Genomic DNA, 17,038 nt, shown 5'->3' on the forward strand with positions numbered 1-17,038 from the left:
GGCACATCACTAGAAGAGATAACTTCATTACTTGCGCCAAATTACCGATGTTGTTGGCGAGCGTCGGTATATGCATTGCTAGACCTAGAGGAAGATCCAATTCTTTAAAAAAATAAATTTTGGATTACCGAGACGTATAGCGATGGGCATACTTACACGTTCACCGATGCCACATGCAAAAACATAGCCACATGTTCTTTTCTATTGTTTTGTCCCATTTTTTAAAGATAACTTTTTCTCTCCTCTTCTCCCTTGCTTCAGATCTAGTGATGTGGGACTTATCGAGCTTCAATTCTCCTGTCATACACTCGCTGACAACAAGAAGGTGAGATTGTTTTGCAGATTTGTGATCATTTTTTTGGTTTTGGTGTGTGTGTGTGAATGTGTATATATGCGTTTTTTCTTCTAGATTTGGTGGCATCATCTCAAGAATTTTGTGCTCACTTAGGTCGCTTGTGAGTATACTATTTCTTTCTTTTCTTGTACACAAACACATACACACACACACACACACACACACACACACATATGCAAATAAACACGTAAATAAATAAAGTTGCACATAAATTTACACACAATTTAACACAATATGCACACACACATACACATTTTAAAAATAAATAAAAATAATAATATCAAATTTCTTATTTTCAAAATTCAATTAAATGTTATCATTCACAATCAAACATATTTAAATTTGGTAGTAAGAGTAAGTTTAAAAAAGAATCATTCAGTTGTTTTGATTTGGTTAGGTCATTTTATACTTAAACCAAAAGACTTTCTAATTTGTTCATGTTTAAATTAAAACTTAGTTCATTTCGTATATTTGACATTTTAGTCTGGTTAGACCTAAACACTTTGGTTAAAGTGTTAGGGTTTAGCCATTTTAATTAGTTTAGAGTTTGCTACTTAGGATTGGCTAAATGCATGTTTCAGTTTGGAAAAATTTAGCATTTGGCCATTTCAATCCATTTAGGGCCATTTCACTTTGCTTAGAGCTAGCTTCTTAGGGTTGACGGCTTTTGGTTTAACCGTTACTAGATAGTTGTGTTTGGACGGTTAGGGTAGGTTGTGCCAAGCTAATTAGGATTAGCAACTTACGGTTTGACCCCTAATAGATATTCGTGTTCAGACGATTAGAGTAGTCTCTATAAAGATGCTTAGGTTAGGCTGATCTAAATTGGATTAGTGCAATGTTTGGCCATTTCAATCCACTTAGAGCTAGCCACTTAAGGTTAGCTGCTTTAGGTCAGTGGCTTCTAGTTTGGTTGCTAATAGATGGCCATGTTTTAACACTTAGGGTAGGCCATGTAAAGCAGCATTGGTTTGGGCGCTCTAAATCGGGTAAGGGTAGTGTTTTGCAATTTCAATTTTCATAGGGCTAGTAGCTTAGGGTTAGTGACTTAGTGTTTGGTTGGGGACAATGTTTAGACAATTAAGGTAGATTGTGTAAGGCCACTTATGTTGGGCCGCTCCAAATCAGATTAGGACAACATTTAGCGTTTCAATCTGCTTAGGACTAGACACTTAGGGTTAGAAGATTTTGGTTTGGCCTCTAATAGATGGCAATGTTTGGAGGGCAGGCCATGCAAATCCGCTTAGGTTTGTCCACTCCAAATTGGGTTAGGGTAGTGTTTGGCTATTTTAGTCTGCTTAGGGCTAGCCACTTAGGGTGGGCAACTTTTGATTTGGCCGCCAATAGATAGCCGTATTTGGATGGTAAGGGGGTAGTCCGTGTAAAGACATTTAGGTTTGGCCACTCCAAATCAGGTTAGGGTAGTGTTTGACTAGTTGCTTGCTTAGGGCTATGCTTTTAGAGGTAGCTTCTTATGGTTTGGTTTCTAGGATTTGGCCTATCTGAATCCGATTAAAATAGTGTTTAGCCATTTAAAGTTGCATAGGGCTAGCCTCTAAGGGTTAGAGTCTTAATGAAAGGACGAGAGTAATTCCGTGTGCTAGTCTTCACCTAGCCATGCTATCTTATAGCCTCCCCCCAGCATACACATTGCCCAGCCGTGCCAGTGCCCTTACACATCATGTGGATTGTTCATATAGGACAAATCTAGTATGTGCAAAATGTAGATCAAGAGAAGTGAAGAGAACAAAAGTTTCCCTCCTTCTTGCCCGTAGGCAATAAGGATACTTCCGGGAGAGATGTGCCTGTAGCGGGAAGAGATGTACTTTTTTGCACTAGTATATCTTCACAAGAAGGTTGTTCATAAAGCGTTGTTTCTTGAATGTATTCAAGAGAAACAATTAGGTCACAAGAGAGATGGAGATAGGAGTAGAGATAGAAGTAGTAGAAGACATGGAGGTATAGGTTGGGCTTGGAGATGAAAAACAAAAAAATCAACAAAATAACAAAGCAAAAAACATCTTACTTATCAACCCCTTTGAGAGTATTTTCCAATTTCATGAAGATGGCAAGAGATAGAAGACTTCGGCCTTGATTAGCTAGAGTTGATTTTTACAATGATTCTTTCAAGTTTAGCTAGCCTTCCTGAAAGGCAAGTGTAGGGATAAATGACCATTTGGCATCAATTCTCTCACTCCCTCTTGAATGGTTTTCAAGGAAGAAGAGGTCTCCTTTTATAGGTGAAGGGGACCCCCAAGGGTTACATAAGAAATAGAAGAGCCAGTGTGAACGAGGACTGGCAAAGTTTGAAATGACTTGTCCCTGTATGATGTGGGCAGACTGGGGTCCACCAATTTGATCATATCTCCTCAATCGTGGCTCCAAATAAATAAATAAAAATAGGGAAAAAATAATAACCTTATGAGCTACGACTCTCATTTTATATAATTTTTTCAATTTGGATTGAAACCTTGTGCAAAAAAATCATCAAAATAGTGTGTCTTTCTGGCATCAAAAATCTTCTTGTGGTCCCCTTAGCTTAGAATTCCACTTGATTCCAATGGACACCTCATGCAATATTAAAGCATGACATTGCTCCTTGACAAAGATTTGTAAGCATCCTCTTAATAATGCATTAAAGTGAGTGCATCTTTGAAATTCATGCAACCTAGCATCCCACTATAGGATTTGATTCCTTCGTAGTAGCTATTAAAAAGAAATATATGAAAAATACATAGAATCTTGCACAGTTTCTGTTCACACTGGCTCCTCTCTTCTTGTGTAAATCCTTGGGGCTTCCCTTCACCTATAGAAGGGTACCTCTTCTTCCTTGAAAACCATTGAAGCATTCAAGCCATTTAAGCCATTGATGAGAGAAATTCATGAGGGAGTGAGTAGTAATGCCTAATTGTACTTAGCCATTAATATAAGCCTAAGCCTACACTTTCTCCTAGAGAAAGACTAGCCATCCTTGTAATCTATCCTTGGAGGATCGACTCTAATCAAAGAAGGTCTTGGACTTGGTGTATCAATCAAAGTTGAATTCTTTCTTCTTCTTCTCTGTCCATCAAAAATGGTGCCGAAGGGTTTGTCAAGTAAGATGTGTTCTACGTTGATATTTTGTTGATCCCTTATTGTTTTCTTTTCATCCCTAATACAACATATATATATCTAATCTCATCTCCTTAACCAAACATATCTCTCTTACTCTTAGAAATTCATTCTCTCTACAAATTCTAGGTTCTCCTTGCTACAAGTACATCTCTCCCCGCAATATCCTTATTGCCTACGTGCAATAAATGAGCTTGGGAGAGAAATTCTCATCTCTTCACTTCTCTCAAATCTACATTTTGCACATACTAGAGTTATCCTAGATGAATAATCCGCATGATGAGAATTTCTATCGCTTTCACTCTGTGGGGTCTATTAGAGTTAATGTATGGATTAGCCATAAAATACACTTTTAAAAACGTATAGTGTTTCTCTTTGGCCCAAAAAAGCTCAATGAAATACTTCTTTCACCGGATCCCATCATACTACCTCTTATAGACTATAACTCTTCTTTTAATGTAAGTGTAGTTATCTTGCTATGAACCAAGAGGATTTGTACGCACAATTAATCCCAATCACTAGAGAAAACATATATATTATGGTGAGCACAAAACTACAATTCCAAAGAACAATTCGTAGCCTGTTTGGTCGACAAAGATTGAACGCCATTAACTCATCTATTAACCCTTTCATATTACCCATGATATAATATGACCATAGCCTTGATGTTTTCATCTTTGTGTTGTTTTGATATTCTCTTTTTTGTTCTTTCTTTGTGTGTGTGAGTACAAGAGAGAAAGAATGAAGCTTCTTTGATTGCACTTCCTTCCAAACCCTATACTTCATGGCATCTATGGTTTAACTCAATCATATAGTTTTTGGAGTTCTCTCACAAACTCTCACGGCCAAAAGCCCGGTGCTTTCCTGGCAAGACCGCAAATTTCTTGACAGCGTACTCGCGCTCGTACGGTGTGGGGTCACGTCCTGTCATCGACCAATGTTCAAAGCATACAAAGAATCCATTATGTTAGAATTTAAAAGTACAAATATATGTAAGTACCAAACCTAAAGAGCAATGGAAAAAAACTTACAAAATCAGCCACAAATGATACGCACCCGCCGCTCACCAAGTGGTCGAGCTCCCTGTCTCTACTCGCGCTTTGGCTGCCTCCTTTTGTTGCTTCCACTTGTCACGATTCTCTCGCGCTGCTCGCTTTGCATTCTTCCAATCCTCTTTGGCCAGCAAATTTGTTCTGTTCCACCCATGTTTTATCGCCTTTTGTACTTCAGAATGCTTGTGCTTACAGTGTTCGCACATTTGAACCTTTATCAGGTCTTCTTTGAAGCACTCATCTTGTGGCCTCACTTATGTTGCTTGACCAAAGCACCTACGAACAAGTCTATTGGGTTGCAACATTGCTGCATGTTGGCCAGCATCAGAGTCCAACGAGTTATAATTGGCAAAAACTCGATCTATAAATAGATGGATCAAACTAACCAAATTCGCAAATGTGCTGCAAAGAAACATGTCTTGTCCGTTGCACAACATGCTTGAATTGATTATAAGGACATAAGATTCTTGTTCAGAGATAGGTGTTTTGGTTGGACGGCCCCACATCCTCGTCACTACTTATAATGAATGTAAAAACCTTATAACCTAGACATAAATTTAATCTTCTATTGGCATCCTGTGTCTTTTCTCTCTCTCTCTCTCTCTCTCTCTCTCTCTCTCTCTCTCTCTCTCTCTCTCTCTCTCTCTCTCTCTCTCTCCTTGTTCACACTGTAAACTACTTCACATTCTCTAGTCATGTCCAATCCCCGCACACCTCGGTCTAGAGGTGCATGGAGATCAGAACCACCGGGTTATAATCTCGTCTTTATTGGTCAATGCCTATATTTGTGGATACAAGAAATCTACACACCCACGTCTACATGATAGTGCATGTAGTGGACAAAACCCCTTTGCCTCTTCTCTAACTGTAGCAATTCACAGCATCTTAACATCTCTTCATAGTAGATCTTTGTTTGAGGGATTACTTAGCACATTACATGCTGACCTCCAATCTAAGCATCATGAGGTCTAAAGCTTTCCAACTTAAGGTTGCATCCATAGAGAGGAAGAGAGGGATCACCGTTCGCCTAACACTAATTTTTTTCCCGTAATCCCAAAGGTAGACTTTAATATGAAAACTAAATCCAAAATCTAATCTTAAATATAACCTAATTGAACATATGGTGATTCACGGCTAATTGAATATGGTTAGTGTGTGAGTTAATACGTGTCAGATTCTGATGGAAATATACATATTGTTGTGTAACTAGTGTTTGCTCTTTGGACAAAGCCTTCATTGACATGCACTAAAATCTAACCTAAATCTAATCTAATCTTAAATCGAACATAAATCTAGACCTAATCTAATCTTAAACTCAAAATAAACCTAAATTTAATGTAATCTTAAATCTAACCAAAACCTAAATGTAATCTAACTTAAATCTAAATCTAATCTAGTTAATCTTAAATATTCTAAATATAATCTAATCTTAAACTCAACATAAACCTAAATCTAATCCAATCTTAAATCCTAAACATAAATGTAATCTAACTTAAATCTAACCTAGCTAGCTAATCTTAAATCTTGCCCTAACTTTAAATTTAACCTAATCTTACTTTCACATAAATCTAAATCTAACCTTATCTTAAACTCAACATAAACATAAATCTAAATGTAATCTAACCTAATCTTAAATCTAATATAAATCTTTAGCTAATCTTAAGTCTAACCTAATTTTAAATTTAGCATAAATTTTAAATATAAGTTAAATGTAATCTAGCTTAATCTTAGATCTTAATCTAGCTTAATTTTAATAAAATATAATTTTAAATCTAACCTAAACCTAAATCTTAATACAACATTTCTTTTAATATTTTCTCTACTTTTTTTAATCTATCTATCTCTCTCTCTCTCTCTCTTTTTTTTGGGAAAACTTATTATTTACATATATATTACATCATCTCCTCATTGATCAATGTCAGATCCGACTTATGAACTGTAAACATCTCTCTTTCATCTCTCTCTCTCTCTCTCTCTCAATATTCTCCCCTAACCTCTCTCTTTTCATCTTCTCCCCCTCCCGCTCTCTTTGGTGATCTCTCTCTCTCTCTCTCTCTCTCTCTCTCTCTCTCTCTATGAGTGATTATGTCAGGAGATATACTTATTTCTTGTAAGAATACTCCTTCTTCCTCTTAATCTATTGTCATACCCCGATAGCTCTCACCATCTTCAAAGGTGTGTGAGGTCTTGGGTCTGAGACCGTGACGGAAAAGATGTTGTGTTTTATAAGTGTGAGCATGGTTCTTGAATCTTCCATCTTCATTGCACCATAGAGTTATTAAAGGAACACAAAGTATTGTATAGTAAAATGTCTCCCTTGGTCGGGGAAACCTATAATACAAAGCCTTTTGGAGGGGGGACCGGGTCCATGTAAATAAGGTCCTCAACTGATGTCAATAGCTTAATTTCTCTCGCTTTTTAAAGTATTTTTCATGCCTATCTAACTAGGTGTTATGCTTTTTGTTTCTCTATCCATCCAAGCACTCTTGCTATGCTCATTAGGAATTTATTATAATGAAATGCTCACTATGTCTATGCGATTTTCCACTACACACATATTACTAGACCATTGAATGTTAGAAAAAGAGCACAAAGTTGTCTTGAGTTTTACGATAGGTAGCAATGTGAAGCTATGAGAAGGCTCTCTAAGCTACGATAGTAAATTGCACAATACAAAATGAGCACGTAAGCATTGGTTAAGAGCTTTGTTGTGTAACAAAGACTCTGATTGCTTATGATTTTTAACTTTTTCCTATCCTACCCGAGTTGATATCTATTCAGATTGCAAGGTTACATTGACCATTGAAGATTGTTCCTAATGCATTTGGCCTTTGATCATGAGGGCTTCCCTTGGTAATTTAATGAAAGGCTGAACATGTAGAACTCATTAAAAAATGACAAGAGATGTTTCCCAATAAGAGAAGATTAGCAAGGTTGGTGGCCCTAGATCTTGGGGTGTAAGAAACTAGGCAACTAGGCTCTACTGGATCCTCCTCCCAACCTCCCTTTATAGGTGGGCTCCTAGCCCCTTGCCCTAGCTGGATCCCCTGTCCACACTGCGTAGCCTAGACCTTGGTCGTAGTCCTTGCCTAGCCTAGTCCTTAGGATACAGGACCCATGTGCTGACATTACTTCCCCCTTAAGGAAGAGTTTTCGTCCTTGAAAACACAAGTAGTAACATCTTCTTAAGAATACTGGTGTTCTCTTTATTGACGTCCCATAAGTGAGCCAGTTGTCTGTATGACCGATAATTGGTGCAGTGAGGAGGTTCAATGAAACCAAGAGGAATATCTTGATTTTCAACATTGTTGTCCGTTTGCAACCACTTTGGTCTAAATTGTAACTCCATATATAACTCACTTGAGTGCTGTAAATGAGGAACCACAGCTAAGATTCACTTGGGTTTAAATGGTAACTCCATTTATAACTCACTTGAGTACTGTAAAGGAGGAACCACAACTAAGAGTTGTCCAAAGGCATAACCAGTTGTCAGATCTTCTGAAGTTATTGGAATAATGCAAGGAAACCTTGGCGTAACTTTCCATGCAGTTGTGAGCCGGATTTCCTACTCGCCTGATTATCTTGAACAGTCCGTTACATGTTCATCCCTAATGAAGGTTACTTGCCAACATGCTCCGGCATCACACTTGGTAAGTCTTGACGTATGAAAGTATTGACACAATCTCCAACCCCACCACAAGAGGTGTTCAAAGTCGAAAATCGTACTTAAGCAAATTCTAGAATAGGGAGAAAATCATCTATTTAGAAATGCGTTGTGTTAACGTATGCTCTTAGCAGATCCTTTAGCACAAGATTACTCTTTGTAATCTTTGTAATCTGCCTATCCCCTTGGATAACTGACAGTACTGAGGTGTGTTTTCCTCACAGTGTCAAGAAGTACGCAGTGCGACTAGGAAAGCGTCGGGCCTCTGACCGTGAGGATTCGTAGCAAAATCAAGCAATGCGTAGACGACTTGAAGCCAAAAACACACTAAAAAAGAACAAAACTCTAGCCATGAAAGTTCCACTTTGAAAAAGAACCAATACTAACTCAAAACTCTTGTGTGTATGAAGATTAGGTGTAGCCTCACTCCTAATTGCACAGATGCAGTGCTCATTCGACCTGTTAAAAACCCTAAATCTAGCTTCGATTCTTCGTTGTGACCATTTCATGGAAGCTTCAGTACTTCATTGGAGAATCCCAAGTAGTTATTTGAGGAGGGGAAACCCTAATTGGAGGCCTCACAGCCTCAACCATGTAGTGGAAGCAACACGGGATTGCACTAGCACCCTGTAGAGGAATGGCTGTATCTCCTTGCTCATGTGCCCAAATGAGCTCATTCTTGGATCTAAAAATTCCCACACAACTTTATCAACAATGCCAGCATAGTTGATGTGGAATTTTGAGCTATTTTGAGCATTTTTTTAGGGTATTTTTGACCATTTTTAGCCATTTTCGCCCAAAAAATGTCACTTTTTGCCCGTAAAAGCCCAAACAAGCTGGGAAAAATCCCTAACATTGTGGAAAAATCCCATTGGGCTCAAATTTCATGTTGAACCTCATTTTCCCACTTGGTAAGCACTTTAGACATGTCTTTCACGCCAGCGCACGAAACCTGCTATTTTTGCCCGAGATTACCTGCATTGAAATTTCTAGGCAAAACGAGCGTGCCACTTCGAAACGCTTGACATTTTTACATTCCTAAAGCAAATTAGGCATATATTTATGTGAAAAAAGCATGCTATAGTGCCACGTCGAGGGCCTCGCTGTCCCCGCAAGGTATATACACAGCTGCAACCGTGGCATCTATTTTCGCATATATCACACTATGTACATAATAGCATTTGGTCCCACACATCATAAACATTAAGAGTGAGGTAGATATTTTAATTTCACATTATGAATGTGCCATGGAACGACATCCACCCCCTCTAAACCTGCACATCCTCCGGTATGTGCCACAAATATCTTTTGCAGGTTCAGTCTTCATTTAAGTCAACATACATGTCAATTTCATCATCGCTTGCAACAAAATCTAACGCATCATCCTGTTGTTCTTCATCCACATCCATACCATTTTCATCAGAGCCTTCATTCTGACTTATCTGTGAATCAAAGGGATCTGTATCACCTCTTCTTTTGAATAACTTGATTCTTTTCCTTCCAATGGGAATCTTCATTTTTGTCCCATCTAATTCATGCAAGGTATAAGTTGCATTCCCATGTACATGCTGAACCACATAAGGACCAAACCATCTCTTTGAAAGATTTCTTATTGTTGAATGTTGGTTTTCGAGACTATTGTCATACACCAACACCCAATCACCTTCCTCAATAGCTTTAGGTCTGATCCTATGCCTCTTGTCGAATCTGTCCTTATTCTTTAACCTTGCATCTTTTAATCGTGCTACTGCAATCTCAATATCTTGGGGCCTTCTTTCTAACTGTTGTATGCGCAAAGCAAGGTCTTCCCTACTCATTCCATCTTCCCAAGGCAATACATTCCATGTGGGAATTACATCCTCAATTGGCATTATAGGTTTCTGACCATAAATCAACTCAAAAGTCATATAACCAGTAACCGAGCTATGAGTTGTACGATCAGCCCATAAAGCATAAGGCAATAACCTAGGCCACTCTCCCATTTTACCTTTGCAGGCCTTAGCCAAAGCTTTAATGATAGGAGGATGCCCACGCTCTGATTTTCCATTTCCCTCAGGATTATATGCAGGAGTGAGAGCAAGTTTAATGCCCAACCTAGAGAAAAACTCCCTTGCTTTGTTAACATCCAACTCACCCCTGTCCGCTGTTATTTTCCCAACACAGCCATAACGGCTAATTACATCATCCAAGAGGAGCTTACATATCCCTTCTGTGCTTTTTGTTCTTAGAGCACGACCTTCAACTTGGTTGGTTAAGTCTTCGTGTGCAAGCACTATGTATCTCATTTGCCATAAACCCAATGGCATCGTAACCAGATCTACTACCCACTTGTAATGCATGGCCAATGGGTAAGTAGGGTGCAACCCATCACGATGACGTACATTTGAATACATTTGACAGGTTTCACAGGACTCCACAAAGTGAGATACATCTTTATACATACCTTTCCACCAATACCTCTCTTTCATTTTAGTAAAGGTGACCCATACACCTCTATGTCCAGTATAAAGACTCTCATGAAACTTTTTCATAAGCTCATTTTGAGTGTCCTTATCATTCACGACTCTCATCGGCATTCCATTTCTTTGCTTTGGATGCTTCCACAAGTACCCATCTTTCAAAAAGTATCCATAGGCCTTTCTACGTACTCTTTTGAACTCTTGATCAGTCCACCCTTCTTGCCTTGTCAAAGTGCTCAAACTCGCGTTCAATGAGCAACTAGTCACCTTGATACAGGTCCTCTATAAATGACTCAAGTGCATTTGACAGGCAAACATGATCACCCTTGGTAGGAGAGATACTATAGAACTGTGTGCCTACATCATCGCCCTCGACAACCATGTCTTCTTCTTTTTCATACCTTTCTCTTGAAAGCATATCTGCAACTGGATTATCTTTCCCTGCAATATGCTTAAATTTTGGATTCAAGGACTTTATGTAGGCAATCCATCTCAACGTAGCAATGTCGGGAGTTGAGCAACTTGTTATCATTCCAAGAAGGGGTAGACAATCAGTCTCCACTATTACATTTGTTCCTATCAAATACTCTTTGTCACATTTCAAAGCTGTGACTACTCCCCATAACTCTCGTTTTACCTGTGGATAGTTGCGTTGACGAGCACTTAGGACTTTTGCTCCAAACCTCACTACATATCGCTTGCCATCATCATCATCTTGCCCAATTGCCCATCCAATTCCTATGGGGGCTAGTATCCACTGTTACAATTACAGATCTTCCACATTCATAGTTTGCTTTCCTCAAAGTTGGAGACATAAGTACCAACTTCTTTAATTTCCTCATGGCATGTGTATGCACTTCTTCCCATTGAAACTTTTGGTTCTTTCTCAAAAGTTGATACAAAGGTTCTGCTACATGTGCATAATGCGGAATCCAGATAACATAAAACACGCATGCACCCAAGAACCTTCGAACCTCAGTGACATTTATACATTTCTCTTTCATTCTCTGGATTACATCAATCTTTGCAGGACAAGGCCTTCTACCATATGGCCCGCACATATGTCCCACAATAAGAAATTCATTTACACCAAACACTGACTTTTGGCCAGACAAGGTAAGGTTCACCTCTTCCAACCTTGACAAGATGTTATCACAATCATTGATATGGTTTGCCACATACTTTCGACACCCCCTCGAGTCTAGAGCCACATCTTTATCACTTACATCACATCCTTTGATTGGCACATCATCAAGGAAAGGCATTGTAGTTTGCGGTATGAAGTCACGTAGGACTTTGTTCATACCATTCATCATGTGTGCAACTGAATTCCTTGCCCCCTAAGGTAAGGTGCACATCCTTACTGAACCCAAGGGTGTCCTCATGGTAGTCAAGTCCCTGCTTTCCATTGCTAGTTGGAACTCATCATACCTTGAGTACAAATCTCCCATAGAATATATTGCCCTTCCTCCAAATGCCTCTGCAAACTCATTGACAACTGGCCCTATACCCACATTTCTGATTGTCACCTTGTTTATAGGTTGCATATCCTGAATAAAGCGTAAAGAACCATTTTTCTTTGGAACAGTGAACCACCTGTTTGAATATGGAGCACAAGAAGGCTCCAAGATACCCATCTTGATCTCTTCATTAAGCAACTCAATGAGCTTTGGCAAATGAGCCTTTGGAATAGGAATAGGCCTCAAGTTCCAAGGTACATGAGGGATAGTGAAGATCACCATAGGAGCAACAATGGATGGATCAACACACCCTATCTCATAAGGCTCAAATGCAAAAGCTTTTTCGTGTTTGGCAAGCATGTCTTCAAAGCATATGTTTTCAGCTTTTGTCAAACTGTCCTCGCAACCAACCTTTAACTCTTTCAAAGAATCCTTTGTGAACTTGTGTCCAATCTTGCTTGGATCACGAAGGCTAGGTTGCAAAGCAGCTTGTTCCATCTTATTTGTGCAATCTTTTGGTAGAGGTAATGCCACTGGTTTCACTTTCTTTGCCACGGACTTATACTTGGTCTCCACTCGTACATCAACACCTTGAGAAATTTTGAAATCTTCAATGACTTTGTACATTTCTATTGAGCATACTTTCACGACCTCACTTCCCATATGCAAATTGCAATCCACTAAAGACTCCAAGTCTTGCATAGTATCCACAAGAGAACACTCATCAAACACACCTGCAATGCATTCATCATCTTCTAGCAAACCATTCATCTTCAAACCTCTTTGTACACTATTTACATGTTGTCGTTCACCCCGTTTTAAGTCCTCACACTCTGTAAAAGCAATAGATCCACAGTCTGATAATCCTACAAAACCTGTAGAAAATGTATCCTTTGCATATACATCATGCGAGAACCTTTCTCTTCTTGTACCAGTGCAATCCCTCTCTACAATGGTACATGGCCAAAACCCCTCATATCCTTGTAGTCCTTGAATTCTTTGTTCGTCTTTGGCAAGGGTTGCTCTCTAAGACTTTAACGGTTCCTTTCATGGTCTACACAAACAGTAAGGAACTGTACTGCACGCTTTCCATCCGTGATCCTTATTCTTGCATAAGCTGACCCATCATCTATCACCTTGGTTTCCATTCAAGTAGCAGTGATGTATGGCTGCCCAAGGATAAGAGGATATGTAGACATCTCCTGTACAAATAAATTTTGGCCATCTTTCACATCCCCAATAGTCACCTTTACATTTGGACAAGATCCGTACAGCTCCCCTGATGAGTTGTTTGCTGCACGAATCATCCATCCATGATTTATATCAATTGGCCATTTTCCTTTTCGTTAAAGAATCTTTGACATGAGGTTAATTTCCGACCCATGATCTATCAACACAATGTATGGCTCTTCCAAGTCTCCCACTTTTACCAGCATCTCAGTAGTTGCTCTTGCCCAGTGACTATTCAAGTAGTAGCTCTTGTGAGTGGTTTCCACTTCATCATCATCATCCAAGAAGCGAACGTGTTTTACTCCTCCCCTAGACTTGTAGCATCCAACAACAGTTTCATCACCTTGTTTGCCATAGACCTGTACACCTTGTGCATTTAAAGTCTCTTCTTCACCATGTACATGGATAGATTCAGTAAGAGACTGTCGCTTCCTCTTTATGATATGAATTATTTCTTCGTGGAATTCCCGCTTTGCTATACCAAGGACCTCACCCAAGGTAAATTCTACCTTACTGTTTAGAATCCTCTCTTCCAAAACCTTTTTGAGATCCGTTGCTGCCTCTATATCAGATTGGAGTGTGTAGGCCGGACCCTTTGCTTTCGATTTTGTTGCATCCTTCTTTTTGTCTTTAGAGGCCTCTTGCATAGGCACTTCGGGGACAGGCATCTGTTGTGGGGAAGGTGATCTAGGAGGCACTATGTCATTTCTACCTCCACTCCTTGTTGCCTGCTTTGAAGGCCCTTCATCCCCATTCTCGTGCCTATGTTTCTCTTCAACAATGGCCTCATTTGCTTCACATTTAGCAATATATGCATGCACTGACAAAGAGTCCACAGGGTCATTCCAACCTGTTTCAAGCCAAATACAGTCTCCAGCTTCATGTAAAACCTCTGTAGTCATTTTACCCTTCATAGCAGACTCTATAGCGCATGGCCATAGCTCTTCAATACCATTAGATTCCTCTTCTCCAACCTTGACTGATCCCTTTTTCTTAATAGGATCCACCTTCAACCCATAGGCGGCTGCCTCAACCATTGAGATGGCATGGCTAGTAGCTATGTCCTCAACTAGTTTCTTCATCCCGCCTTTGCCAAAGTTTGTTCCCAAGAGCTTACCTGTTTCACTTAAGTGAATTTTTCCATCTTTAAAGAAAACAAGCTCCTTTGTCAAAGCATCTTTAAAACTTTCACAATCCCTCCTTCCATGGTCAGTACTATCACACCATATGCATCTATTAACAAAGCCTTCTCTGGTTTGCGATCGTTGCCCTGTAGATTGACCTGATGGTTTCCCCTTTTCTTCTAGCCTTGTAACCTTTAACTTGAGCTCTTGCATTCCTTTGACAATATCATCTAGGATGGATTTGTCACTCTTTGGAACCACAATCAGAGGCTTTATAGGACTCTCGAGAACACTCGGGGAATGAGTAGGGTTGACTATCATCTTGTCTCTTCGTCGTTGTCGCTTATCTAGCAGTGAAATGGCATCTTCGACCTCATTCCAATCAGTCTTCAAACCCTGTTCCGCATCCTTATCCTCAAGTAGTAACTCTAACTTCTCTTGAATCTCTTTACCTGTGGCTTGCAAAAAGAGCTCTGTCTTCTCCGAGTTTAGAGTAGCCTTTTCAGTTCTTGAAAGTTGATCATAACGGCCTTTGAATTCCCTTAGCAGTTCGGTAGGCGAGAGCCCCTCTTTTGGCCGAACTACCCGCTCTAAGAAAGTCCTCTTTGTTACCCTTTCGGAGTCCTCCATGAAATACTCTTCCTTCAAGGCTAATTTGAATGCTTCCCAAGTTGCCCCATGCTCATTCCTAATTCCCCTTACATGCTCTCTGATCTCGGGAACCACAGCAAGTTCAAAACTTTGCATCATCTCTGCTTCGGGCACTCGATGAAGCTCCATCTCCTTTACATATCCACAAAGATATTTTGTTACATCTTTACCTTTAAATTGGTCCAATCTCTTCACCATAGATTGAAGCACTTTGGTTAAGGAGAGCTCCCTCCTTTCTGCAACTTGTTGCTGCTGCATAAACACTGCAAAATCTTGAAACATTTGCATTGTGACTCGATCAAACCGAACCCCCTTGTTGCTCTTGTTGCTCCATAGATTTAAAGCTTTGATTTTAGACCTTCAATGAATCTTTTGAACACTCACCCTAGCCTACTTCGCGTCGGATTCACCAAAAACATGTCAAGAAGTATGCAGTGCGACTAGGAAAGCGTCGGCCTCTGATTGTGAGGATTCGTAGCAAAATCAAGCAAGGCGTAGACGACTTGAAGCCAAAAACACACTAAAAAAGAACAAAACTCCATCCATGAAAGTTCCACTTTGAAAAAGAATCAATACTAACTCAAAACTCTTGTGTGTTTGAAGATTAGGTGCAGCCTCGCTCCCAATTGCATAGATGCAGTGCTCATTCGACCTGTTAAAAACCCTAAATTTACGCTTCGATTCTTCGTCGTGACCATTTCATGGAATCTTCAGTACTTCATTGGAGAAGCCCAAGTAGTTATTTGAGGAGGGGAAACCCTAATTGGAGGCCTCACAGCCTTAACCATGTAGTGGAAGCAGCACGGGACTACACTAGCACCTTGTAGAGGAATGGCTGTATCTCCTTGCTCATGTGCCCAAATGAGCTCATTCTTGGCTCTAAAAATTCCCACACAACTTTATCAACAACGCCAGCATCTTTGATGTAGAATTTTGAGCTATTGAGCATTTTTTAGGGTATTTTTGACAATTTTTAGTCCATTTTTAGCCCTTTTTTGCCCAAAAAATGTCACTTTTTGCCCGTAAAAAGCCCAAACGAGCTGGGAAAAATCCCTAAAATTGTGGAAAAATCCCATTGGGATCAAATTTCATGTTGAACCTCATTTTCCCACTTGGTAAGCACTTTGGACACGTCTTTCACGCGAGCGCACGAAATCTGCTATTTTTGGTCGAGATTACCCGCATTGAAATTTCTAGGCAAAACGAGCGTGCCACTTCAAAACACTTGACATTTGTACATTCATAAAGCAAATTAGGCATATATTTATGTGAAAAAGGCATGGTATAGTTCCACATCGAGGGCCTCGCTATCCCCGCAAGGTATATACAGAGCTACAACCGTGGCATCTATTTTCGCATATATCACACTATGTACATAATAGCATTTGGTCCCACACATCATAAAAATTAAGAGTGAGGTAGATATTTTAATTTCACATTATGAACGTGCCATGGCACGACAACGGTTTACATGGTAAACGAGAAATCAGATTAGTGTTTAACATTGGTAAAGAATCAACAATGTCCGAAATAACCATCGTGGAATATGCATGCCGTTCCAAATCAGCTTTTGCTAAACACTAGGGCCCATAACACCTTGTGTGCATGCATTTAGCAAAAACAGATCCGAACCTGTATATCCATGGTGATCCTTGCCTTCAACTTGTGGCAAATGTGATGCACCTAGCACACATTAAAGAGGATTGTAAATAGTTCTAAAAAGAAAGTAAATACTTTCAATTTGCAATCTTTTGCAAGCCTTGCTAAAATGTTTGAACCATAATAGAAGGTGAAACAGTTATCACGTCCAGGTACAAACAATGAAACATTTTCATTTTCTATATGTGTAAACAACCATCTGTAATGTTGTTTAGCAATACCTGTACCTTAACAAGTCATTCTAAGTATCCGACAATTTCTGGCCACGAAATT

This window comes from Adiantum capillus-veneris, chromosome 14, assembly GCF_014529385.1.
Source record: "Adiantum capillus-veneris isolate H3 chromosome 14, ASM1452938v2, whole genome shotgun sequence".
Taxonomy (NCBI): Eukaryota; Viridiplantae; Streptophyta; class Polypodiopsida; order Polypodiales; family Pteridaceae; genus Adiantum; species Adiantum capillus-veneris.